The sequence below is a fragment of the Magnolia sinica genome, chromosome 2 (assembly GCF_029962835.1).
Source record: "Magnolia sinica isolate HGM2019 chromosome 2, MsV1, whole genome shotgun sequence".
Lineage (NCBI taxonomy): Eukaryota > Viridiplantae > Streptophyta > Magnoliopsida > Magnoliales > Magnoliaceae > Magnolia > Magnolia sinica.
The window spans coordinates 54,071,824-54,098,925 of NC_080574.1; the positions used below are offsets into that span (position 1 = coordinate 54,071,824).

General features: G+C 41.0%; 1 long non-coding RNA gene across 7 annotated transcripts; it reads right to left on the reverse strand.

Moving 5' to 3' along the window:
- Window positions 1-13,120: 13,120 nt before the first annotated feature.
- Window positions 13,121-26,796, reverse strand: LOC131237113 (uncharacterized). 7 transcript variants are annotated; one of them, XR_009167045.1, is made up of 8 exons: window positions 26,546-26,796; window positions 26,209-26,456; window positions 25,246-25,382; window positions 25,121-25,160; window positions 23,668-24,419; window positions 23,424-23,535; window positions 22,263-22,335; window positions 13,121-13,195 (listed from the first exon to the last, which is right to left on the reverse strand). It is a non-coding gene; the product is annotated as an uncharacterized LOC131237113 (long non-coding RNA). The 7 variants fall into 7 exon arrangements; XR_009167043.1 differs by lacking the exon at window positions 13,121-13,195 and having other exon boundaries at window positions 22,057-22,335; window positions 26,239-26,456; XR_009167047.1 differs by lacking the exon at window positions 13,121-13,195 and having other exon boundaries at window positions 22,057-22,335; window positions 23,424-23,484.
- Between the last annotated feature and the right edge of the window lie 306 nt (window positions 26,797-27,102).

Sequence of the window (27,102 nt, forward strand, 5' to 3'; positions counted from 1 at the left end):
CCTCAGAGGGGACATGCACCTCCCCAACAGGCTCAAGGTAGATTTTATGCTGCTTAGTAGGACCCTCAGTCATAAGGAGGGGTCGTCGAGGGTATCCTCCCCGTTTCTGCATGCATAGCACGTGTATTGTTTGATTCCAGTGCATCACATTCCTTTGTGGCCAAGGATTTCTGTCGATCGACCAGTTTATTGTTGGAGTTTACCCGTGAGGGTTTATCAGTATCGACTCCCTTAGGGAAGACTATAGTGTTGGGTCGATTTTGCTCATCTTGCCACATTCTGGTTGGGGATATCTTTTTGCCTACCAATCTGCTTGCATTATCGATGTCCAAGTTTGATGTCATCCTCAGTATGGATTGGCTTACCAGTACCATGCCATATTGAACTGCTCCGCGAGGACAGTCATGTTTTGTATACCTGGCATGCCGTAGTTCCAATTTGTTGTCGAGCCCAGAGGAGACCAACTTTCCTTCCCATTGTTATGTGTCGTCGAGGACTCAGTTGTTTTGAGTATCGACCAGCTACAGGTCGTTTGTGGTTTTCTCGAAGTGTTCCAGTAGATTCCAGGGTTACCACTTCATCGGTACACCGAGTTCCAGATTGATCTCATGCTCGGTACCGTGCCTATTTCGAAGACCCTGTATCGTATGGCACCGTTGGAGTTGTGGGAACTGCAGAAGCAGTTAGACTAGTTACACAAGTAAGGCTTTATCCGTAAGAGCAGTTCGCCGTGGAGAATGCCGGTACTCTTTATGAAGAATAAGGATGGCTGGTTGAGGCTTTGCGTGGATTACCGCGAGCTCAACAAGGTCACGATTAAGAACAGGTATCTGCTCTTAAGGATCGATGATTTGTTTAATTAGTTGAAGGGTGCATAGTTCTTTTCGAAGATTGATCTGCGTTTCAGTTATCATTAAATTCGGGTCCGTGAGGAAAATATCCCGAAAACAGCATTCAGGACGTGCTATGGTTATTTTGAGTTCCGGGTCATGTCCTTTGGACTGACCAATGCGCCTGCAGTATTCATGTAGTTGATGAACGAGGTCTTCTGTTTGTATCTCGAAAGATTTGTTGAGGTGTTCATCGATGACATTCTGATATATTCGAGGACCCATGAGGAGCATGAGCGGCATCTGGAGATTACTTTACAGACCCTCTGCGCACACCGACTTTACGTGAAGTTGGAGAAGTGCGAGTTCTAGCAGGAGGAGGTGAAGTTCCTCGGTCATGTGGTGATGAGGTAGGGTATTGTAGTGGACCCCTTGAAGATTGATGTCGCGTGTCAGTGGGGCCAGCCCACAAATGCATTCGAGATTTGCAATTTTCTTGGTTTGGTAGGCTACTACCGATGTTTCATTAAGAGATTTTTTCCCATATTGCAGCCTCGTTGGCCAGGTTAACCCGTAAGGGCGCCAAGTTCGTTTGGGGCGACGCATGTGAGTAAGCATTTATGGAGCTGAAGGACTACCTCACATCCGCTCCTGTCCTCACTCTTCCTTGTGTGAGTGATGGATTTGTTATATTTACCGATGTCTCGCGAGTTGGCTTGGGTGTTGTCCTGATGCAGCACGTGAAGACAATGGTTTATGCGTCTCACTAGCTCAAGGTCCATGAGCTAAATTACCCTACGCACGATTTGGAGCTGGTAGCAGTTGTCTTCGCACAAAAGGTGTGGAGGCACTATCTCTATGGGGTTAAGTTCGAACTCTTCTCAGATCATATGTGCTTGAAGTATCTATTCTCTCAGTCCGAGCTGAACACGAGGCAGAGGCGTTAGATGAAGCTCTTGAAGGACTATGATTTTGATCTTCAGTACCACTCGGGCAATGTGAACATGGTGGTGGATGCCCTCAGCCGTTAGCCATGAGCCTTAGTGACACACATGATGATTTAGGAGTAGAAGATGCCTGAGGATGTGTCATCATTTAACTTTGGGATCGGTTTGCAGTCTTCTATTTTGCAGTTATCAAGCCTGTCGATTCAACGCTCTTGTCGCAAGGGTGAATGAGGCTAAGTAGATAGTTGAGTCATTATAGAATTATCAGGCAGAAACAACATTTGAGAGTTAGTCAGATTGGCAGATTGGTTTTGATGGTGGACTACGCTTCGGAGGCCGATTATGTGTCCCAAATATTCCTGAGTTGCGCAGAGATCTTATGGTCGAGACACATCGATCGCGGTTCTCTATCCACCCTGGCTCGACGAAAATGTATCGTGATATGAGGCGTCAGTACTTTTGGGTAAGGATGAAGCATCAGATAATCAGTTTTGTGGCCGAGTGTAACACATGTCAGCGTGTCAAGGCCGATCATCAGAGACCCCTTAGCCCCTTGGAGTCGTTAAGTGTCCCATTGTGGAAGTGGGAGCACGTATCCACCGATTTAATCATAGGATTGTGGAGGACTTAGCGTAGTCACGACGCTATCTAGGTTGTCGTTGATCTTCTGACGAAGTTGACGCATTTTCTTGCGATTCGTACGACCTGGACTTTGGACCGGCTTGCGAGGTTATTCATCGATGAGATTGTGAGACTATAAGACGTTCCAATTTCGATCGTTCCTGACCAAGACCTGAGGTTCACGTCTCAATTTTGGAGGAGCTTCCATTTGGCGATGGAGTCTGATTTGCAGCTTAGCACCGCGTATCATCCGCAAATGGATGGTCAGATCGAGAGGGTCAACCATATCCTTGAGGATATACTTCAGGCTTGTGTGATTGACTTTTCGGGTAGCTGGGACCAGCACCTGCGATTGGCATGGCTCCTTTTGAAGCATTATATGACAGACCGTGTAGATCTCGGAATTGTTGGACCGAGGTTGGAGAGCGGCGTCTCTTAGGTCCCGAGCTTGTGTAGGAGACATTAGAGGTTATCGACATCATCAGGAAAAGGATGCACACAACTCAGAGCTGGCAGAAGAGTTTTATTGATTGTCGGTATCGTCCCTTAGAGTTTGTCGTTGGGGACCATGTGTATCTCAAGGTCTCACCCATTAAGGGAGTGGTTCTTTTTGGAGCGAAGGGCAAGCTTGCCCCAAGATTTATTGGACCTTTCGAGATCACTGGGCGTGTTGGGGCCGTGGCCTATATAGGCTTGCCTTGCCATATCAGTTGTCTGGCATCCACAACGTTTTTCATGTCTCTATATTGAGGAAGTGTGGGTCAGACATCATTCCTCTTATTGATTAGTAGCCGTTGGAGGTTCGTGAGGACGCTTCTAAGATTAAGCAGTCAGTTCATAAACTTGATCGAAAGGAGCAGGTCCTCCGGACCAAGGTCATTCCCTTGGTGAAGGTGCAGTGGGGTTATCATAGTATGGACGAGGAGTCTTGTGAGCAGAGGCTGAGATTCGCGAGCGTTATCCCTATCTCTTTGATGATTAATTGTATTTTATATTATTTCTGATTATATATGATGTCATGATTTCTCTCATTTTATAAGTTATGTTTAGTTGCGATAAGAGTGTAAATTTTGAGGATGAAATTTTTATTAGAAGGGGAGAGCTGTAAGGCTTCTATCCTAGTCCGTACAGTTCCATAGACTCACACGATCCTCCCTATCGAATTCTGGCAACCTGTGACTTGGGCACCGATGCAATACCCAGGCTAAGAGTTGTGGGCCTATGTATATTCCAAAGAAACACTGCACGTTGCCAATTCCGAGAAAATCTCTACAACCTATCACATTAATCAATCAATCAAAAGTCAAGTACTCAACCCATGCCTCTCTCATCCCTTTCTTACGAACAAAGACAAGCAACCCATACCCCATGCCACCTCACCCCTCATAAGTCAACTCTCTCTTACACACACTCATCCTCTCTCTTACACTACCCATTCCTCTCATTCATCCTTCTTACACAACCTCACTCTCGTTTTATACCATTCTCTACCATTTCCCAAGCAACCATGAGAGAAAAATCCTAAGGAGAGGAAATAAGATAAGTGTGTGGCCCACTTCCTACCCCAAAACCTCCTAATCCAACCCTTTAAACTTCATCATCCAATCTTAAAGGGTGAGCTTAGGAGCTTAACATTCCAAGGAGCTAAAGAAGAGAACCGTAGGTGGGTGATTTGTAGGTTAGATTTTGTTTTTGATGATGGACCAAGTGGGGCTAACCGATTGATGGTATGGATTCTATTGGGACCCATCTTGACGTATGCTTTGTATCATGTATTGAGGGAATCATAGTGGCGTGGCCCCTCCATCATATGATTCTCTCTCTCTCTCTCTCTCTCTCTCTCTCTCTCTCTCTCTCTCTCTCTCTCTCTCCCCTGTTTGATGGCTCACTCGAAGAATATATGTATTTTATCCATGTTGTCCACACGTGGGACCACTTAATGTAAGTGTTTCATCCACCGTCCACACATGTGGGACCCACCTGATATATATGTTATATCCATGCCACTGTCCAAGGACATTGACCCACGTTCATGTATGTATTATTATCCACACCGCTCATCCAGGCGATGGGACCCACCTCCTTGGACGTGGTTAGCTAGTGCACACCAGCTATATAGCTGCTATAGGACATCAGCAGGTGGGCCATGATCATGAGGTCTATGTATATCTAGATCGTCCATATGGTGGGCCAGCAGCCAGCGCCTGCTGGACTGATATCAGCAAGCACACTAGCATGTTTTTTTTTAATATTATATATATATATAGAGAGAGAGAGAGAGGATGGCCCCTACGTGAGACCCACCCTTTCTGGCCGAGGATTGGCTGGTGTGTACACAGCAGCATTAGACTGTGCTATAGGTGGGGCCCTCTCACGATGTATCTGTTGTATCCACACTGTCCATCTGAGGGACGGTGGCCCACACACTGATGCATGTCCTTAATCCACGTCGTACGCCCATCTGGATGGGACCCACCTGACAGCCGTGTATCATCCAGGCCATCTGTCCGCTGGCCTGGATGAAATGAAAACATGGATATCAGCTTGGTACAAGCTGGTGAGCCACATGTGTGGACCCACCAGATGGATGTGTTTCATCCAACCGTCCATCTGTTGGGTCACAACAGCTACATAGCTGCTGTATTGACATTTGTAAGTTTTGTGGGTCCCACAGTCAGGTATGTGTTACTCCAACCATCCAGATGCATGGACGTGGGTCTCATAACGATGTGTGCGCGTTATCCACACCATCCAGAAGCAGGACGTGTGTTGGGGGGGGGGGGGGGGTCCCCGTGATGATGTGTCATACCTGTACCATCTTGGGGCATGGTACCCACCATGATATATGGGTTTTATCCTCACCGTCCATTGCCTGGACGGTGGAAATCCACTGTGATGTATATGTTATATCCAACCGTCTAACAGGTGGACCACACTGCAAATATTAGTGGAGATTGAACGTCCACCATTGAAACTATTTGGGGTCATGGAAGTTTTGGATCAATATGAAATTGTTTTTCCTCTTAATTCAGGTCTTTGTGACCATATGAGCAGATTGGATGGAAAATAAACGTGATGGTGGGCCTGATGAAGTTTAACAACGAAAATCATTATCTCCACTGGTAGTTGTAGCTTGGTTCAGATGATCCTTCGATATGATTCATTATTTTTTTTTTTGGAATGCATGAGGCCCATGTGTATGAGGCCCACTTAATGTTTATGAGGTCCACTTAATGTTTATGAGGTCCATTAGTGTGGCCCGTGGATGTGGCCCACTTAATGTATATGAGGCCCATTGGTGTGGCCCATTAATGCAGCCCACTTGATGTGCAGCCCATTGTGCGACCCACTTGATGTATATGAAGCCCATTGGCGCGGCTTGTGGATGTGGCCCACTTGATGTACATGAGGTCCATTGGTGCAGCCCATGTGATGTGGCCCACTTGATGTATATGAGGCCCATTGCGATGTATTTGAGGCCCAATGTGATGTATATAAGGACAATGAGTGAGGCCCAATGAGACCTATGTGAGGCCTTTGTGTGAGGCCGAATGCGATGTATATGAGGCCCATTGCGATGTTAAATTCCACCATGATGTATGTAATGATGTTTATATCAGGCCATGCCTTGGGAGCAATGATGGTTTGACGTCCACATTGTAAGAGCAATGATGGTTAAATGTTCGCAATGTAACTCTCCCTAGGGCCCATTGTTAAGCCCATACTTGTTGTGTGTAGGCTGTCTAGGCCCATATTCGTTATGAAGATAATTCATCACCATATAACATGCTTAGTATAACTTCATGATTCATGCCCATACGCATCATATGTATGCTTGATATGAGTGTTTGATCATAGCATATGTCGTTGGGCTGACACATTTACGGGACTCCTTATGAGACGAAGTGCCCCACATGATCGCGCAGTACGCACAAGATTGATGCATGACTGGATAGTATGACTCATACATTTCACATTTATATGACATGATGACTGTACGCCCTAGCAACATCAGGGTCGTGACCTCCACAGGCACATCGTGGATGGCTGGATTGGATACCGAAAATATTGGCTCTAGCACTATCGGCATATAGGATGTCATTGGGTAAAAGTCTCAAAACCTTTTTGGTACCAGGAGATGCTGCAACGTTTAAATCGAATGGATACATGAGTGCACGAGTGCCGAATACCAGTAGGTTGCCTCTCCCACTATGTAGTGATTGGTTGGAAGAGGGTGTGACTTTATCCGCTCGAGTGAGAGGGCTGTAAGCTAGGCTGAGTTTGACTAACTCGCAAATGGGTTCGCTATTAACAAGCCGGGTAGGTATTGACAGACTACTAGTCAGAGAGATAGTGTGGTCTTTTCCACTCGCTGGGCAGTGCAGCTAGGGAGGCGGCCGTCAATGTGGAGTGCCCTAGTAATATTCCAGAAATGAGTTGTATTGCTATGTGGATTCAGATGAGAACCGGCATGCTTGCGTTGCATCTCGCATATGACATTTGGCTACGTAAGTCTTGCATCACATGGCCTCGGTATGGCCGACAGCATTCATGCCTTACATTGCATGGCCTTGGTATGACCGATAACATTTATGTCTTACATCGCATAGCTTTAGTATGACTGATAGTATTCATGGACTTACCGGTATATTTTCGCATTACTCTGATATTTCATACTTGGCACTTGCCTTGCGCACACACTTACACCACCCTTTAAGCTTTTTGTAAGCTTATGCATGACCGTTGCTTGCAGGTGACATTGGATCGTAGCAGCGCTGTGGCAGAAGCACGTGACAGATTATTTTGGAGTTCTTTTAATCATCTTGTATTTCTCTTTCCTCATTGTACTTAAAGTTTTTGATATAGTGGATATGTGGTGATGTTGTTTTGTGACTTGGTTATGCTTGTGGTTATACTCTATTACAAATTTTTTTTATTGAAAATCCTCCTTGTAGGATCCTAGGATTGGAATCTGGCATATGGGTGCCGGAAGCCGAGAACGGGATACTACGGAGGCTGTCAGCATCGGATTCAGCGATCAGAAATTCTATGAGCTCGGTTTCCAAGTTTGAGGCATGACACGCATTTCTCTCTCTCTCTCTCTCTTCTCCTGATTTTATGGCCCGCTTATGATGTATGCATTTCATCCATATTGAGCACTAAGTGGACCCAACCAGGGCCCACATTGCAGCCACCTTACTGCCCCTTTAGGAAGGTTTGGATGATGGGGAAACACAAATATCAACTTGATTCATCAGGTGGGCCACGCTGACGTGGACCCCACCTTGATGCATGACGCATCCAACCCGTCCATCCACATGGTCCAGGCCGTCCAGGGCCTAGACTAGACGTTGACATGTTCTTTAAAAAAATAATATTATTATAATAATATATTATATTATATATGATGGTGGGCCCCATGTGGGACCCACATAAATTGAAAGCAGATTGGATGGTGCGTCTCACACCAGATATATAATTGTTATATTGCAGCCAGCAAGTGGACCCCACCGTGATGTAAGGGTCTTATCCACACTGTCCATCATCCTGGACGGGTGGGACCCAACCCGTATGTGTTGTATCTACACTGTCCACCTGGCTGGACGGTGGGACCCACACGTGCGGAGTACAGCACCGTCCTACAGGGAGGGTGGACCCCACCGTGATATGTGTTTCATAAACGTTGTCCATCTATTTCATCCAGACCGTCCAGCGGTCTGGACGTGGTCGTGGGCCACCATGTTGTATGTATTATATCCCAGTCATCCATCTAGATGATGGGGACCCACAGGCTATATACCTGCTGTATGTATATCAATAGTTCTGTGGGTCCTAATCATGAGGCATGTATTATATCTAAACCATCCATCTAATTGGCAAGCTCGTCTCAAGGCCTGAGACTAAAAATGAGGCAAATCTATCAAGTGGACCGCACCGCAGAAAATGGTGGAGAGTTGAATGCATACCATTGAAATCCTTTAGGGATCGCAGAAGTTCTGGATCAATATGATATTTGTTTTTCCTCTTGATTCAGGTCTTTGTGACCGTATGAACGGATTAGATGGAAAATAATTGTTATAGGGGGCCCTGGTAATTTTTTGGGTGGAAATCATTATCTCCATTATTACTTGTGGTATGATCTAGATGATCTTCCGATGTGATTCATTTTTGGGTAATGCTCTAAAATAGATGAATGGTGTAGATGGTGCGACCCATTGTTGTGGCCCATCTTGATGTATATGAGGCCCATTGGTGCGGCCCATGTGATACGGCCCACTTGGTGTATATGAGGCCCATTAGTGCGGCCTATTAATGCGGCCCATTTGATGTATATGAGGCCCATTGGTGCAGCCCACTTGATGTATACGAGGCCCATTAGTGCAGCCCACTTGATGTATATGAGGCCCAGTGGTGCGGCCCACTTGATGTATATGAGGCCCATTGTGATGTATTTGAGGCTCATGAGTTGAGGCCCAATTTGATGTATATAACAATCATGAGTGAGGCCCAATAAGACGTATGCGAGGCCTTTGTGTGGGGCCAAATGTGATGAATATGAGGTCTATTACGATGTGTGATTCCACCATGATGCATATAATGATGTTTACGGCGGGCCATGCCTTAGGAGCAATGATGGTTTGACGTCCACATTGTAAGAGTAATGATGGTTAAATGTCCGCATTGTAACTCTCTCTAGGGCTCATTGTTAGGCTCATACTCATTGTGTGTAGGCCGTCTAGGCCCATCTTCATTATGAAGATAATTGATCACCATTTAACATGCTTAGTATAACTCCATAATCATGCCCATACGCATCATATGTATGCTTGATATGAGGAGTGACTTATCATAGCATATGCCTTTAGGCAAATTGTTTATGGGACTCACTGTTAGGAGTTGCCCACATGAGCGCGCAGTATGCGCAGGATTGCTGCATGACTGGACAGTGTGATTCATGCATCTCGCATTTGTGTGACATGATTACTATATGCCCTAGCGACATCAGGGTTGTGGCCTCCACACGCACATCGTGGATGGCCGAATTGGATACCGAAAATATTGACTTTAGCAATGTGGGCACATAGGATGTCCTTAGGTGAAAGTCTCAGAACTTTTTTGGTACCAAGAGATGCTCCAACATCTATATTGAGTGGATACATGAGCGCATGAGTGCCGAATACTAGTAGACCGCGTCTCCCACTGTGTCATGGTCAGTTAAAAGGGGGTGTGGCCTTATCCTCCCAAGTGAGGGGGCTGTAAGCTAGGCTAAGTTTGACCAGCTCGTAAATGGATCTACTATCAACAAGCCGGGTAGGTATTGGCAGACTACTGGTTAGGAGAATAGTATAGTCTCTTCCACTCCCTGGGCTGTGCAGCTAGGGAGGCGGCAATCAGTGTGGAGTGTACTAGAACCCGATGATATCACAGAGAGAAACTATACTGATATATGTACTTAATGAGGACTGACATGCTTGTGTTGCATCTCACATATGACATTTGGCTACGTACACCTCGCATCGCATAACCTTGGTATGGCCAATAGTATTCATGCCTTGCATCGCATAGCCTTTGTATGGCTAATAGTATTCATGTACTTACCAACATATTTCCACATTACTCTGATATTGCATACTTAACACTTGCCTTATGACACACTTACACCACCCTCCAAGCTTTTCGTAAGCTTATGCACGACCGTTGCGTGCAGGTGACGTTAAATTGCAGCAGCATTGAGGTAGGAGCGTGTTGCTGAGCTTTTGGAGTTCCAATATCTATATTTGTATTTCCCTTTCCGCATTGTACTTAAAATTTCTGATATAGTAGATATGTGGTGATGTTGTTTTGTGACTTGGTTATACTCCATTACCCTTTTTAAAAAAATTATATTGAAAATCCTCCTTGTAAGATCTCAGGATCGGAATCTGATATATGGGTGCCAGGAGTAAAGAATGGAGCACTACGGAGGCTGTCGGCATTGGATTCGGCGATCGAAAATTCTATGAGCCCAGTTCCCGAGTTTGAGGCGTGACATAATAGGAATGAAGAAAAGACAACAATGTAAAATACAATATATAAAAATGTAACAATGGAAAGAACTAATTATATACTGATACTTCGCTTAAGTTACCACCTAGAGAGAGATGTCTAGACCTGGGGTGAACTTAAGAAGATGCTAACTATATAGTAAGGTAGTGTTTCGATCAGAAACATATGCTAGAGATTGGAATATCCACATTAAATAATAACAAAAGAAAGACTAAAGAACAATAATAATCATTTTATTTCATTAATCTGAATCATTATTATATCCCTCACATTGTCCTTGATTATATATAATAATAAAAAAGTATACTTGATTAGTGCAAATAAAACTTATTTACTAATAATTTCGGCAACATTTAGGCTTGCATAGCATTCGACGTAATGAGAATAGAGTTGCAAGGGTTTGAAACCCTTGCTTCGCGTCAGTATGCATAGGACATGAGCATGGGAGAATGAATCCCTGGTGAATTGCAAAGTCGCATAACATATGGGCTATCAAGGACCCATGTTACATGGACGCGCAAGCAACTCCTATTGTGCAGTCACGCGACAGGCCAGCCTTCTGCTTCTCGCATCTTCCCCCTTCCTTTCTCTCATGGTACGTCCTATGAGATAGCTGACTACTGTAACTCTTGACTCTGAAAGCTCTTGAATGTTTCCCTGATCTCTTTGATGCTCATTTCTCTCTAGTGTCCCTCAATTGAGAGGGAGAACGAGTATTTATAGGCCTTCACACGTGTGAGCTATCCAATCTATGCAACAAAGTGATGTTGCGTAGTCACACAACATATCCCTATTGCACAGTCACGCAATAGGCTTTTGTGCGAGCCAGTCATATTTTCTCTTTGCCAGTTATACTAGTAATTCACCTTCAGTTATGCGACAGTGCAACCCATCTCTATTACACGGTCACACAACAAAACAAATTTAATTCTTTTTTGTGCTCCAATAGATGCCCCCTTGATCCTCCTTTGATTTTTGTTTACAATATCAAACGGGAGATCGATCCTTTATCCATGCAAAAATCATTTCTATACATGTTGCGCGATCGCACAACCGTATTGCGAGTCCACAGACCGGATAACACATAACATTATTCTTTACACAACCCATTGTGCTATCAGATAGCCGCAAATTCTAGAGTTGAGTGTGAAATATTGCATCCTCTAGTTGTACCTTGGTTTTATGAACATGATAATGCTTAATCATTCTATTTATACATGTTTTGTCCTACAATGTGATTTTGAGAGCTTAACGTGAAAAGAATACTAAAAGCATGGATTTGTGTTGAGTGTCAAATATTGCATATTTCCTTCTGTTTATATCTTGGTTTCATAAATGATAATGCTTAATTGTTATATTTTATACATGTTTGTATTGCAGGGTGAATCTGAGAGCTTGGATTGAAAAGAATGTCAAAAACATGGATTTGATGCTCAAGAATCACCAAAGCAAGAAGTGGATCTTAGGAGACCAAGATTAAAGATTTTATGACCTCAAGATCTAAGGAAACTAAGTACAAAGGATAAAGAAAAGACTGGAGAAGATTACAAAGCTTGCAGCCAAAAAACAACCAGTTTGGTCCGATCTAAATCACACAAAACAATCCAGCAACCAACAATGAAATTCAGGGCTAATTCGGTTTGACCAAAACCAAGTTCAATCTGATCGAATGAAGGATTTGGTACGACCAAAAGTGCACAAAAAGCTCCATTGTAAAAGGAGTTAATTCGATCCGACCGAAAGCTAATTCAGTCCAACCAAAACTTAAGTTCGGTCTGACCGAACCCAAGTCCGGTCTGAACGAAATCGAGCAACTGCTGAAACAGAATCCGATCACTACTTGAACTCGACTTCAGTTCGACTGAAGCATAAATCTGCTGTGTAAATTTGAGGCGGTTTTCAAAGTCGGCCAGACAAAGGCTATAAATACGGGTTCTTTGAGGAGTTCTAAACATGAATTAGGTTACAAGGAGCAGAGCCAAAGGGTGGAGCAACCTCCCAAGAGTTTTTCTTCTTCCCTAGTTTATTTTTCATATTTTATTGGAGAGATTTAGTTTCAATCATGTCTATGGTAAACTAAACATCTAAGCTAGGGCTAAAAGGTGAAGCTTGTAACGTGTTGAAATGATTATTTTTCTTTGATTCTTATTTATGCTGAACAATCATTGAGTTCTAGTTCGATTTGAGGAATATTTCTAGTTTTCTATGACTTATTGTGACTTCAATTATAGTAGATTATGTGGAGGCTTTTAATTTCTTAATCTATTTGGAATTGTGGAGATCGGTAAATCCTATTGTTCACCATTGTCTCCTGGGCATGGTAGGATGATGGAATCCCTTCTAATCAATGAAATGGGTTTTCCTATGTAACGCTCCGAAAATCGGCACCCAAGTACATACACTCCAATCCCGAGTTCCTAGGTGTTAACCAAATGAAAACACGTGTCCTTATTCAGATTCAAATTCATTTCACACACAGATAATCAAAGTAGGGCAATTCGAATTAGCGAATCTAAAGCGAGCTAAATACGATAATATATTCAGAAATATGAGGCTAAGAGTTAAAGATACAATTTTAATCGTGATGATCGTCCAAAATAGGATTATACAACCCACAATATACATACCCAAGATTATTAAAGTGTAAAGTTTTCAGTTTTCTTTAAATTTTTCAAAACATGACCACGTTGGCACAACCCGATATAAGCCTACCTGTTTGAGGTTTTACTAGTACCTGTATCAATGATATGCCTGGTTGGTGTTTTAAAACATCGTCACAGGTGGGAGTGAATAGCTAACTCAGTGGTTCCATTAGTTCTAAGTTACACATGCTATCAATCCAATCAGTGCGGGTAATGATAAAACAAGAAATCAAACATTTCCTAAATACTCTTGTTAAATGTATATATGAAGATATGACATGATGCATGCCCTTTCCAAACAACACTCCCTCACACGCGACTCCGACCACCTGTTTCGCAAATGACAACACTTCCTCATCACGTGACAACCACGCCTGTTCGCCACACTCTAAGCTAATGTAATGCGGTGAATGGTCATGTTAGCCGAGTAATTATTAAATTCAATTCATCCAGCATATTGACGAAGCTAAGATACGGACGTTATATCACGAGTGCTTGTCCAGATCACGTGGCTCGTGGCCGCACGTAGTGGCTCCTTACCAATGTCCCTTAGCCCAAATTTAGGTACCACTTGTTTATATCACAAATCAGTAATTCCAAAGATACGGTATATGTTACGCCCTGAAAATCAGGAGTCGAGCAAAGCCCAACTCTCGAGTTCCAACGCATCACTTATGCAACATAGATTATGATGATTATTATGAGTGCATTCGAACATAAGTGGGATTATACTAAAACAGCATATTATATTCCAGGGATAACTAAATTAAGTAAGCGGAAGACTGTGATAGATTTATAAAGTATATGAGTGATTTTAAATCCCCTCAGTATGAATACGCAACAGGGCTAAATATATACATACTTTGTGTCAAACTATATAAAATACCAAAATGTAAGTGTTTAACTAAATCATATATCCATATAATCTCGTCGAATTAGAACAAGGTCTTCATAGATCCGCCTGATAGCTGTATATAGGAGAAACCCTCATCATCATCATAAAAGTCCGGCTCTGCCTCATACGCATCACCATCATCTGAAACTAAAACAGGGTCTTGTGAGTGTTTAAAACACCGTCCCATAACGTGAGAGTGAGTGATCAACTCAGTGGAACAATAAAGCAAAGGTTAACATGTTATCAATTCAGTCAAGCAGTAATGATAACGCAATACAACAATCAGGTCCTAAGTACTCTTGTTAATGCAAGAATGATATGAAATAATGATGTATACCCTCGCCTGCGCTCCCTCAGCGACTTCATCTCACGATTGCGCATGAAACACTTCCTCAGTTCTTGACCTGCTACGCCAAACGCACATGTAATGTAGTGCATGAGCGTGATTACCAAGTTCTTATTAGTCCTTTTCATACAGCAGGATTGGGAAGCTAAGGTACCTACCTTATATCAATTCCCAAACAATGATCCATTCTAGGGTCGTCAATCTTAACAAATCTCATACGATGTTGCAGTTCTAAGTCACTACAAAGGGCTCGTCACCTGATCAGTGTAGGCCTAGTTTGTACTCTGGTTGCTACGGAAAGACTCGTCGCCTCAACGCAGTCTCAGATTACACTCGAGATCACTACCACCTACACCCTACCAACTAGCAGTCTATTTTCGAAGGCTCGTCACCAACCCGACTGGGGACCACAGCCAGGCCACGCAAGGGTAGGCCAACAGCTCAAATACAGTGTCCCATACCACCGTATTCGGCTTACGAGTTTGGGTTGCTCACTGGTCACTACGGGGAGGCTCGTCACCCCAATGTAGGCCGACAGCTCGACCACGGTGTCCCATACCACCATGCCCGGCTCATAAGTCTTAGCGGATCGAGGTAACAAGATTAAAGGGATTTTCCACTAGTGAGTTTGGTACCTTACATTCAAGCAGTAGCGTCCATACATGGTGAACATACATCGGGTCAATCGGGTTACTTGACAAGCTCGACTGGTATGAGTGCACGTTGACTTGATCGACATGGAGTGCGTAAGCATTCCGCGTGGCCTAACCACTGCCGTCAAATAACGTACGACTCGGATTCGTCGAACGTATCCATCGTGGATAAATCAATTCAGTCACCGATCGTAAACCATTACCGATTGCCTGGACTACATCATAGCCCCAATCACACTTCAAATACAATAGGCATTCATATGTACTAGTCAAAACAGTATGTAGCAACAAATTCAAATATAAATCTCATATAAGCATTTAAACGAGCACCTGGAGTACAAGTTAACATATATAGACATTCATCCATAAAACACATAGTAGTAAAATAGGTTATATGAAGGGAATTGTAACTATAGATAAGAGAATTGAGAATCATATCTCAACACCCTAATTAAAGACATTTCAATAAGCATATTCTCATTCAAGCATTTTAACAAACACTTAAACTACACATATTACATACTTGAAATAAATTAGCTAAAACACATATCGTAGCAAATCCTTCCACATAAGAATTGTCACACGTACAACCATCATGTAACCTCAAACATAAATCATGGCAAACACAAATCATAATTCCATACTCATTCAAACATTTCAACAAACACTTAGAATACATTAAAATCAACATAGTTTACATGTGTAATATACGGGAAACATCGTATCTAAGCATATGAGATAACAATCAAGTCAGTCATACATCATTACTGACATTAAAAGCCTTGAAAACCATAACCTAAACGTTTATAGTCCGCACCTTTCACCAGTAGACTCATATCGAAATCAGTTTAAAAGCTAAGTCTTTGTCTACGGCACAACGGCTACCTGATTCATGAAATAAGTTAGCTATTTTGCCTATTGCTCTATTTGGATATTTATATCAGTTTAAGATTATGATTTCTTACCCAAAAATGGAGTTAAAATCAACGGTGTAGCGATGTGGGAGGGTGAATCGAGGCATGGAGTAGCAGAACAGAAAGACGATAGCAAACTTCAAAGATCTCCCTTCGATCTTCACTCTTTTCTCTCAATTTCTCTCCTCTCCTAGGGTTTGGAGAAATTCATATGGGAGAGAGAGAGAGAGAGAGAGAGAGGCGGGTTTAAGGGCTTTTTATAAGCCCAGAATCGATGTCAATGGCCCCAGGGCCATGGTATACTTATGTTATAGCCAAATAATGGGTATTTCAGTCCAACGGAGTACTTCTGGAAGCCCCTTTTCTGCGTGCGGTCAGACTTAAACTCCTTGACATTGGATCTAGGTCAAGCTAAGTTTTCGGTCTAATCGGATTTACAAATCGACCGTGGCGGACCAGTTTCAGTTCAACGGTCACCGGTACTCGATTACGGCCACAGGTGTACTGACATGTGTTGAAAATTTTTCCTAATCCGAGGGTGTAGTTGGGTCAGATTCTGACGGTCAGAATCCTTAAATTTGGCCTCCAAGTGAACCGACTCAATTAACTTAAGTTTCAGTTCGTTTTCTAAAGATATTCGCATTTCTCACACACTTCGATCCGGACTTAAGTTGTGCATTTCTGGGTATCATTAGGACTTGATTTCCGAGATGGATGTTAAGTCCAGTGAGGCAGCTCTAACCGTATGGTTTCGTAGTAACCGGACTTTCGACGTGCAGTCCAGGTCCGATACGAAGTTTCAAGGTGCTCCTGAGAGTAACTGGGTTTTGAGATGGATCCTTAGTTTTAAGATAATGTAGCATTAATGATTTTACACGTTTTGAGTCTTGCAGTTCGTGTTTAAAGTGGTTCGAGCTAATTCTATTGATTGTTCAATTTAACACTTAACTTAATCGTGCCCTAATTATGATAGAATAAGGTCCTAGGGCAGTTTTACGTCCCTTTCTGGCACTTTTAGTTAGTATATTATTTTAATTATTTTTTTAGTAGTTCGTCATCAAATCTACTTCATCCCTACCAAATTTCATTAGATTTCCTGTTGTAGAAAAATTCTAAAAATTCCAGAAGCAGCAGCTATCCAAACTAATGATTTTCAGACAGTTGCCCCAACGACATATATTTAACTATCATAACTATATTATTATATTTTTCACTTATTTTTATATGAAACTAGACTTATCAAGCTTCAATGTGGCTCTTGAATCACCTAAATCGGAGTTATAACGAGGGAGATATGACTTTTCGAAATTAAACGAAAAGTGAAAATGGGGCAGAAAACAAGCCACCCGACCCGCTGCGGCCCGTTGGCCGACGAGGCCTCACAGAACCGGCGAGGTCCTCGTCGGTCTCTGGACCTTCCAGCGAGGGGTCGCCAGTGGGGCAAGGTCCTTCCCCCCCCGCCGCGGGGGGGTGCCGGAAAAATGCGAGGCCCACCTCGGATCCCCCTGATTTGCATCGTTTGCCCACCGAGTCCGTTTGATGTGTTTTCGGGTCCTTTTTGTAAACCGGAATGAGTTGTTTAACGTGCAATATATGATTTTAGGGTAGGAGAAGCTGATTTATCCAAAGAACCCATGTATTTCGTGAGATTCCAAAAGGTTAGGGTCAAAAACCCATTTTATTTATTTAACTACTATTTATAGTAAATTTTAGTTTAAGTATTATTCTTCATCACCTAAACTTTAAGATTCATGTCTAATATAATAGTACTTAGAGATATTTGAAGAATAAGATGGTGAATGGTGAGATTTCGAAGGAAATGGGTTAAAAAGAGATTTGACGCTTTGGGATTGAGTTCTAAGAAGTTAATAAGATGTTATGATCGATCCATTGCCCAAGGACGTCTATTTCCAAGTTGGCAAAAATCCAGGATGTTATAGTATAATACCTAACTGTATGAGGATCAACCCGATATGGATCATCACCCAAACTGAGTATGATCACTTAGTTTCGATGTGTGGGCTTGTCACATAAAATAAAAAAATACATAAAGGAAAGGGGCTCGTCACCCAATTCCATTAACGCCCGAGTCGTTCAAACGATACTCTAGCACGCAAACATCAGCCAGGTAATTTGATGGGGTCAATCGAACAATGGTTTATCACCTCCATCAATGCTCACTGGTCACTATGAGGAGGCTCGTCACCTCAGCATAGGCCAACAGCTCGAACATAGTGTCACATACCACTATGCCCAACTCATGAGTCTTAGTTACTCACTGGTCACTACGGGGAGGCCCATTACCCCAGCGTAGGCCGACAGCTCAAACACGGTGTCCCATACCACCATACCTGACTCATAAATCTTAGTGGGATCATAATGCACTAACAGTTATGAATGGACACATCCATCAGGAACGAGATATCTTATATTTCATTTAATCGTGTCATACATTGTGAACATACATGATCAGTCGGCTAGTAAGCTAATTTGATTGACCTTGAAGAACTAAGACATAACCGGCATTGGGTGCAAGCAGCCCATGTAGTCCAGCTACTGTCGGTCATCCGTGTTCAACCTGGGTCGATTAAATAAGCTTAGGGTGGCTACCCTAACTCGGGCCACCCGTTGATTTAGGCGATTTACCGACTGATCCAACATCGTAGGAATCTCAAGCATCATTGTGAACTAAACAATACATCATGCAATTTATAACATATATACTACTACGCAACGACCTATGCATTTCATCGAACATGTAAGCATCAATGGAACAACACATTCAGTTGGGCATTCAATCAAGCATATGAGCATCCATAAAACAATATATTCAATCACCTATACATTTTATCAAACATGTAAGCATCCATATGCAACCAATAACATATTATATTTATATATATAATCAAAATCAAAATGTCAATATATTAACATACACAAATTCATCTACAAGCATTTTTAATCATTAACTGAGACCCTCGATGGTCGATAAATGGAAACTTAGAAATAATGGTCCGCACCTTAAGAAGGAATAATCGATTTTTAGCTCCTAGGGTTAAGGATTTGGGGAAAATTATAAATTCCTATATAAACACTAAAAACTACATGAGATTTATAGAATTCATTTTAGAAAAACCTAGGTTATGAAGTAGAATTTGTTTCTTACTTCCCAATCGCAAGTAGGGTAGATTTGGTGGAAGAAAATGATCGAGGTTACAGCCTTGGTTGGAGGAGACCGATGAAAGGAAGCACCAAAACCTCCCACTCCTACTCCTACTATTCTTCTTCTCTCTCTCCTTTAAAAAATGCAAATTCGTATGGAGAGATGGTGTGCCCAAATGAAGCCCTTATATAATGCCAGATTTGGTATAAATGGTGATCTACATATGAATATGATCGGCCCGCCATTTGGATGCGTCAATTAACGGATATGATCAGAAGTCTGTTTAACAGTCACCGATAGTCGATCGGGGTCACGGCTATACGGATATGAGCAGGGAAATATCATTAACTCATGACTCGAGTTTGATTGTGATCTCACGGTCGGAAAGCCACAACTTCATGAAAGAGCGAAAGGTTTATTTCACTTAAGTTTCAAATTTCGGCCTAAGAGATTCGCGCATTGTAAGCACTTAGCTTCTGGCCCAAGCTGAGTCGTTCTAGACACTTTCTTAGTTCGCCACCCGTGATGAGCGTCAAGCCCAGTGAGACGGACATTATTCTTTAGTTTCAAAACTAGTGGCCCACTAACGAGCAGTGTAGAGCTTGTTTAGAAAATCGGGGCATTTCTAAAATGAATTATGTATTAAAATTTCTCATGAGCAATGATTAGGGTTTGGATTAACTATGTTCATAGTGTGGCCTATTTAAAATTAGTGAAACTTAAGATTTAGTTATGATTACTCTAAACCGTCGGTTTTAGGCTAAAAGAATAATGGGGTTGATTTGGTCTATTAGTCAAGATTCAGGCCTTATCTGACTCAGCTTCGGGTAGATCTTTTAATTTAGTTACGATTGTCTTGATTAATTAGTGGTAGGTCGGTTAAATCTAGGATTTGTATGAGCAAATCATATGGCTAAACTCGGTGTTTAAGTGATCAGGCAGATTCGTTAGCTTCCTACGGTTGATTAATCGGACTTGTGCGGTTTTTTACTGGTACCACCCGTGTATAAATTAACATTGAATGCTAATAGTCAGTAAGTGATAATATAATTTAATTATATAAAAAAAATTAAGGATTTTTGAAAATTCAAAACAGTGAAAATCCGGGACGTTACATCATGTGTGAACTATCTTAATGAAAGTTCAGATTATGTTTAAATAGTTTATATTCCACTGGATAGGATATAACTCCAATTCTAGTTGTGTTACTTAAATCAAGGTAACATCTTGATAGCTACAAGTGGATCCTTGGCACTCTAGTTCCTACATTTTAATTGATAGTTTAAGTTAATATCATTCACACTTACTCCAACTATTCCAAATTTTAGATTAGTTTTTTATTCTAGTTCTACTTCTAGTTACTTTCAGAAAACGTACAAGTTTAGTACCTGTGGATTCAACCTTAGTCTCACTGAGTTATTACTACATTGCGACCCTACACTTAGGGTTGTGAACAAGTTTTTGGCACCATTATCGAGGACTACGGTTGCGTTTTTCGGAGATTAATTAGTTTTGGAATTAGTTTAGGATTATGATTAGTTCTTCTTTTGTGTTCTTGTATTAGGTTTTAAGAATTTATTTCAAGAACTAACTTGTTTTGTTTTGTAGGACTTTATCTTAATATAGGAGCTCTAATAATCGGTAACTTTGTTCCAACTCTTCTCAAGTTTCATAATTCTAAATTGCTTTAGTTTAGTTTTAGTTCTGTTTTCCTTAAGTTTTAATTGTTTAGAATTTGTGGGCTGAGAGTGTTTCATGCCCAAGTAGGTTCGTAATAACACTTTACGTCTTTTGAGTGAAGGAGGATTAATCGAAGGGTTGCCTATCCATCACCGGATTAGTCACCACTTGAGATCCTCTAAGTTAATATGAGTGATGACTGCATATCAACCTCAACACCCAGTTGAGGAAGCCCATGATGAGAATGAGGTGCACAATGCACCCACGCCTCATAATCTATGAGATTATTTACAACCGGCGGGGGTGAGCACACCTTTCTACATAATTTTTCCAGACATGTAGTATGGATATTACACCATGAATGATCTAACTCCTTCCAAAGTTCCATGGACTTGAATCTAAAAATCTATATTTACACATGAGAGAGTTTGATAAGATAATAGCCACTCTACACCTCCTTTGTGTCCGAGGACACAATCAAGTTGAAACTCTTACCCTTCTCCTTAAAAGAGAAAGCTAAGACATGACTGCAGTCACTACAACCACAATCCATTGCTTGATAGAACGACATGACAAGGCAATTCATAAAGAAATTCTTTCCATATCATAAGATGAACACCATAAGGAAGTCAATCATGAACTACGCCCAAAAGGAAGATGAGACTTTCTTCCAATGTTGGGAACGGTTCAAGGATCTTGTCAGTTCATGCCCACAACATGGATTTAAAACGTGGCGCATAACAAAATTCTTTTATGATGGACTGACATTTCCTATGCGTCAATTGGTCAAGATGGTGTAATGGGGAATTCATGAACAAGAATCACTACCAACAAACAGGGCAACGCTGACTGCTAAAAACCATCGGCATTGACCTTCCACAACGACTTCAAGCCATTAAACAGGCCGTCAAGAAAGGGAGCGTTGGCATTGCTCGCCGACGGTTAGAATCTGTCAGCGTTTCCGATGGCTAAGACCGTCGTCTTTTTCAACAACTAATTTCGACAATCAAAACCATTGGCATTTTCGATGGCCGGCGTTTCTTATTAAATTTGAAAAAAAAAAAAAAAAAACTGGCTAATCAATGTACACCTTCAAAACTAGCTATACCTACTTCTCCAAAGCCCCAAACCAACCAACCTATTTGAAAAGATAAGTCTACACAAGAAAAGGAAGAAATCAATATCAGATCTATCATCCAAATCCCAAACATATAAAATTTGTATTTCCATAAATTTTAAAAAAATAAAAATAAAAATTGATTATATATTACCCAATCCCAGATTGCCACATGACCATGACGGATTATGACAACTCCATCTAAAAGCAATCTTAAGAACGTTGATACAATAATTAAATCTATGCTAACAAAAAATATATATCTCAATTCTCACAAATCATGAGGTAAATCTTTCAAGCTATAAGCTAATTCTCACATTCTTAATGACGATAATAATTACATTCAAACTAACGTATAAGCCAAAGTTTGATCACGAAATAAACTTTAGGTAGTTTAGATTAAACTACCTGAAATGATTACTGCAGTTGAATCCGAAGCTTCAAAACCAGCGAGCAAACCTCTGAATTCTCAATGAATTACCTGAAATCAATGACAAGAGAGGAAAGATAAAATCAAATCAATAAACTTTTAAAAAAAAAAAAAAAAATCAAATAAAACAAAAAAAAAACAAAAATTGTCATTGATTAAGGTCTTGATCTAAAGCTATTTGTAGAAACAATCGAGACTTGAGGACTCACAATTTAACTAAGGATATGGTATGTGGTAGAGTGGAATGGCGTAACAGGATTCATGTAGCTTGAAACATTTATTTGGGATATGGCTTTAGATGTTAATGATGATAATGTGCAGGTATAGGGAATGGTGTTCCTCTAAGCCCAAATTCTTGGAATATAGGTATACAAGGACGAGTTACAACTCATAAGCATAACCATTCAGATGGACACTTGTTCTTCTTACTAGAGTAGAAGATAACAAGGATCCAATTTTATTTTTTTAAAAACTGAGGGTTTCATGTGCCCCCACCTCAATTTTAGTGTCCTTTTCGAACAGAGGGTTTCATTGCTGTTAATTCCATTCAGATGGACACTCGTTCTTCCTGCTAGAGCACGTTTAATGAAAAGGAAGATATCATTGAGATTAGAATACATAGAGGTTCAAAACATTTTTTTTTTTTTTTTTGAAGACACAGAGTGTCCCCACCTCTTTTTGAAGTGAGACTACTCCACATGGATACACGCAATCACCCACAACCATGTGTATTGGGTAAAGCCAAAGAGGGGAATCGGACCCTCACCTGTAGGGAGCAAACCTACAGTGAAGACCAAGGAGGTTCAAAACAATTTAGTCCTATCTCTAACTGAATATAAGCCTACTAAGTGCCAGCAACACAAGTATTCTCCAATAGAAGAAATGCTCGATTCTAGGAACATAGGCATGAAAGTGAATATATTTGGGAACAAATATTATCTAGAGAATGCTATAGTACTGACCTTGTGAAATTCAATTTCAAGATTTTGAAATAAAACATTGGCATTAAGTAGCAACATCTAGTTGAGATTTATCATACACGCATGGAATATCAAAGGTTTAAGAAGTGTTTAACCAACTGAGTAAGGCTGTCTTTGATAAACAAATGAACCAAAAGCAAATGATTAAATTGCAGTTACCTTAGTATTCAGGATGAGCATGCACACCTAGAGTATCGACATTGCAATTTGGCCTTACTCCCTTAATATGAATAAAGACAATGTAATTTTCAATGAAGACCCAAAAAAATTCCTGCCCATAAAAAAACTCATCTGTTCAAGTTTCTTCCATAATCATACACGTAATTTTTAGAATTACTTGGTACAAATGTAATTTTTGGAATTACATGGAAATCCCAAAAGATTGAGGAGTGATGGCAAGTACCTAGAGCAGAATTCTGCATGCAGTTTTAGCACATTCTTCAATTCAGCCAGATTTTTCTTGCTACATCTATCAGTTTTCAAATTCTCCAAATGTACAAAAACAGCTCTCTGGAACTTGCACTCAGAAACATGTCCATACCTGATCACCGCTTCCGCTCTGTACGCCATTTGTGGATGGGTCAGGTAGTCAGGTATGCAAGTTTGTGTTCACGGAGCTTCCGCTTCTGACCCTTTTTGTGTTTTCAATAAATAAATGCTATGCAATTACTACATGATAATAGCCATCTAGGAAATTACCAATGAAATAAGAAAAGAGGTAGAAGTAAGGCTGCAACTCAGGTTCAGGTCAACCCAGATCCGATTGAAGCAACAAAGTTTGGGTCGGGTTGTCAAGGTTATCATCAGGTTGGGTTCACGTTGAGCAAATTTGTGTCAGGTTAGGTCGGGTTGGGAATAATCACATGTTTGGGTTGGGTTGATGTCGGGTTAGGTCAAGAATAAAGGACATCGGCTATATTTCAGATTGGAATTCGGGGCGAGCCAGGTTTGCAGGTTCAATCCCCTTCAGGTTGGGGTTGACCCTCAATCCAACCCATCCCGCCTGAGCTATGTCCCTAGGAAAAAGGGAAGAGGATGAATTTTAAGATTTAAACACCTGTAGTTCCTTCTGCAAGGTCATGTCCATATACAGCTTTTTCCAGGTGGTTAAGTCTCTTCTTTTTAATGTCCAACTCTCTGTACGAAGTTGTTTTCCTATGCAGAAAGAAGCAAAGTTGAATGAAACTAGCAAAACGCTACGAGTTTTATTGTCAGGGATTGAATGCCAGCATCAAGGAATCGAAACTCAGTTTCAGAGTGCAACTTGCCCAAATACCAAAACCATTACAACTCACGCTAGGATGAATACATGTGTTTTAGGGTTGACTTGGTTTGCAGACCGCCAAAACTGAGTTGATTTGACGCAGGCCTAAATTTTATTCCATTGCAAGCATACCCACAAGAAACAATTGAAAAGACGAGAGAATCCTAAAGATGCAAACGAAATGGATAAATCATAAAAGAAATGCAAATGAAGATATTAGAATACAAGAGAATCCTGAGCATGGCACCTAACATATTGTATATATCAGCAGACACATTCAGGGTCCAAACTATAGATCAAATGATTTTCAGAGCATGGCACCTAACATGTTGTATAGGCATTGATTAGAGTTAAATTTATGTTAACTTGCAAAACTAATAAAAGAATGCATGACAGTCACAGATGAAAGTAGATACATTCTGGCAAAACAATACAAGAGCAATAAGATAACATGCTTCCAAATTATTAATCATGATTCAGCCACATTTGGATGCACAAGCAAACTGGATTGAGAAAATTCAGTCCAATATCAATCAAACACGATCGTCAGCTTTAGATGAATAAACATATCAAGCACTTGTATTTATCAAACCTTTTGAAAGTCATCAAGAGTCAACTACCAACCACCAGACCTGCCAAGGGTGAAACCAGTAAAAATTGCCACAAAACATATGTTTTTGTATAAAAATACATGGAACAATTGTAATGTATCCTCACCTAGCAATGGAAACCAAATGCAACACAACATTGGTAGACCCATCAAGGGCCATAACAATCACCATCATGGTCTAGTTTTAGTAACCACAAAAGGTATTTCCCAACCAAACAATGGGTCCTTTGCTGGTGTTGAGGAGCTTTTCAATATATGGAAAAATATCAGAGAGAAAAAAAAAAGGGAAGATATCACATGACATTGACAGCTCGAATCTCAAATAAACTTTGAAAATTGCAGAGAGCAATGTTGCTTGTCAGTGTATATTAATGCTGTTTGCATGTCCCAATGCTTCAATATTCAGCTAAGACATAATTTCTACATGTAGGGAAGCGGCATGCCCATTGCCTCACTGGCAGAAGCGATGGTAATGGTGGTATACATGCCAACGCAAGCCCACGCTTCGAGACATGAATTGCAAACAACAGTCTTTCTCTGATCATTTGCATTTTTTCTTGACATTAGATCAATTGATTTTCAAAGTATTCAAAGTAAACAGATCAAATTCGCCACACAACTATATACTTAGTTCTAGCAATTATTTAAACACCACTGTATAAAGAGGCAAAGGACCATCAAGAAGCTGCTCCAAGATTTAAAAGGCCAGTAATTAACGTTAAGGCGAAATACAATTGGCATGTCTAGTTCTTGGTGCAAGTGAGCCACAATGTAAGCTTGTCTTTGGTCTTCACCATCAAACCTTGATTAAGTTTGCATACATAAGCTAAGTTGTCCTACCAGTACAATCCGAGATGGTTTTTCTATCAAAATTCTGGTGCATACACAACCAGCCTACCTTTTACTTCTACTGAATGAAGCTGAAGCATTTCACTAAATCAACAGAACAGAGAAAAGCTGACATCATTGCTACATGCCATTAGATACAGAATAACAGCACATGGATACGAAGAAATAATGAAAAAAAAAAAAAAAAGAAAAAAAAAAAAAGAGAGAACATCAGGAACTACATTAGTTAAACAGTTGCTGCCACGACTCACTTAAAACCTCCCCATTCAAATTGAAACCCTAGAATCCTTTGTCTTGCAGATCGAACATAGGGAAGCAAAAATCCCTTCCCTTTTCCTCGAATCCCTCACGAAAAGCTATAAACTCAAGCTTTCTCTTCAGAAATTCACTAGATCTGTGGGAGAAAACCTAAGAATCCCTCAAATCCTGACGGATCAGAGTTGTAATCCCAGAAATCAATCCAAAATTCCTGAAAATACCAAAATCCCAATGGATTTCAATCTTGAATCCGACAACAACCCCTAGAATAGAAAATAAGATGAATAAACCATAAAATACCTCAAAATCCTTCCCTATCCATCAAATTCATAACGGATTGCGGAAATCCTTTCTAGCTTGTCGAACTCCTTATGGATCGAAGATGATAAGAAGCAGAACCGCTGAAATGAAAGAAGCCCTCGAGAAATTCCAGCCAAAGAATGCGATTTTTTACGATTTGGAAGGTTAGAATTGAGGAGAGGAGAGCGTGTTACAGCTGTGAAAGAGAGAGACCTTCGAGCCCGCAGAAGCGGATTAGCCGCCGTGGGTACGTGTCGTGCGAAGATGAGCGCTGACGCTCCTCGCACTCCGAGTTATACGAACGGTTCAAATGAGATCAAAGTTACTTGGGCCCAAAATGATGTATTTATAATATCCACACCGTTCATCCATTTTTCGAGATCATTTTAGAGCATGAGCCAAATACTGAATTATATTCAAAGGTCAATTGGACCACACCACAAATAACAGCTAGCGAATGATTTTCACCTTAAAACAATCATATGGCCACCATAACGTCTATTTTCCATCCAATATGTTCATGAAGACTTGAATAAAGAGGAAATACAAATATTATA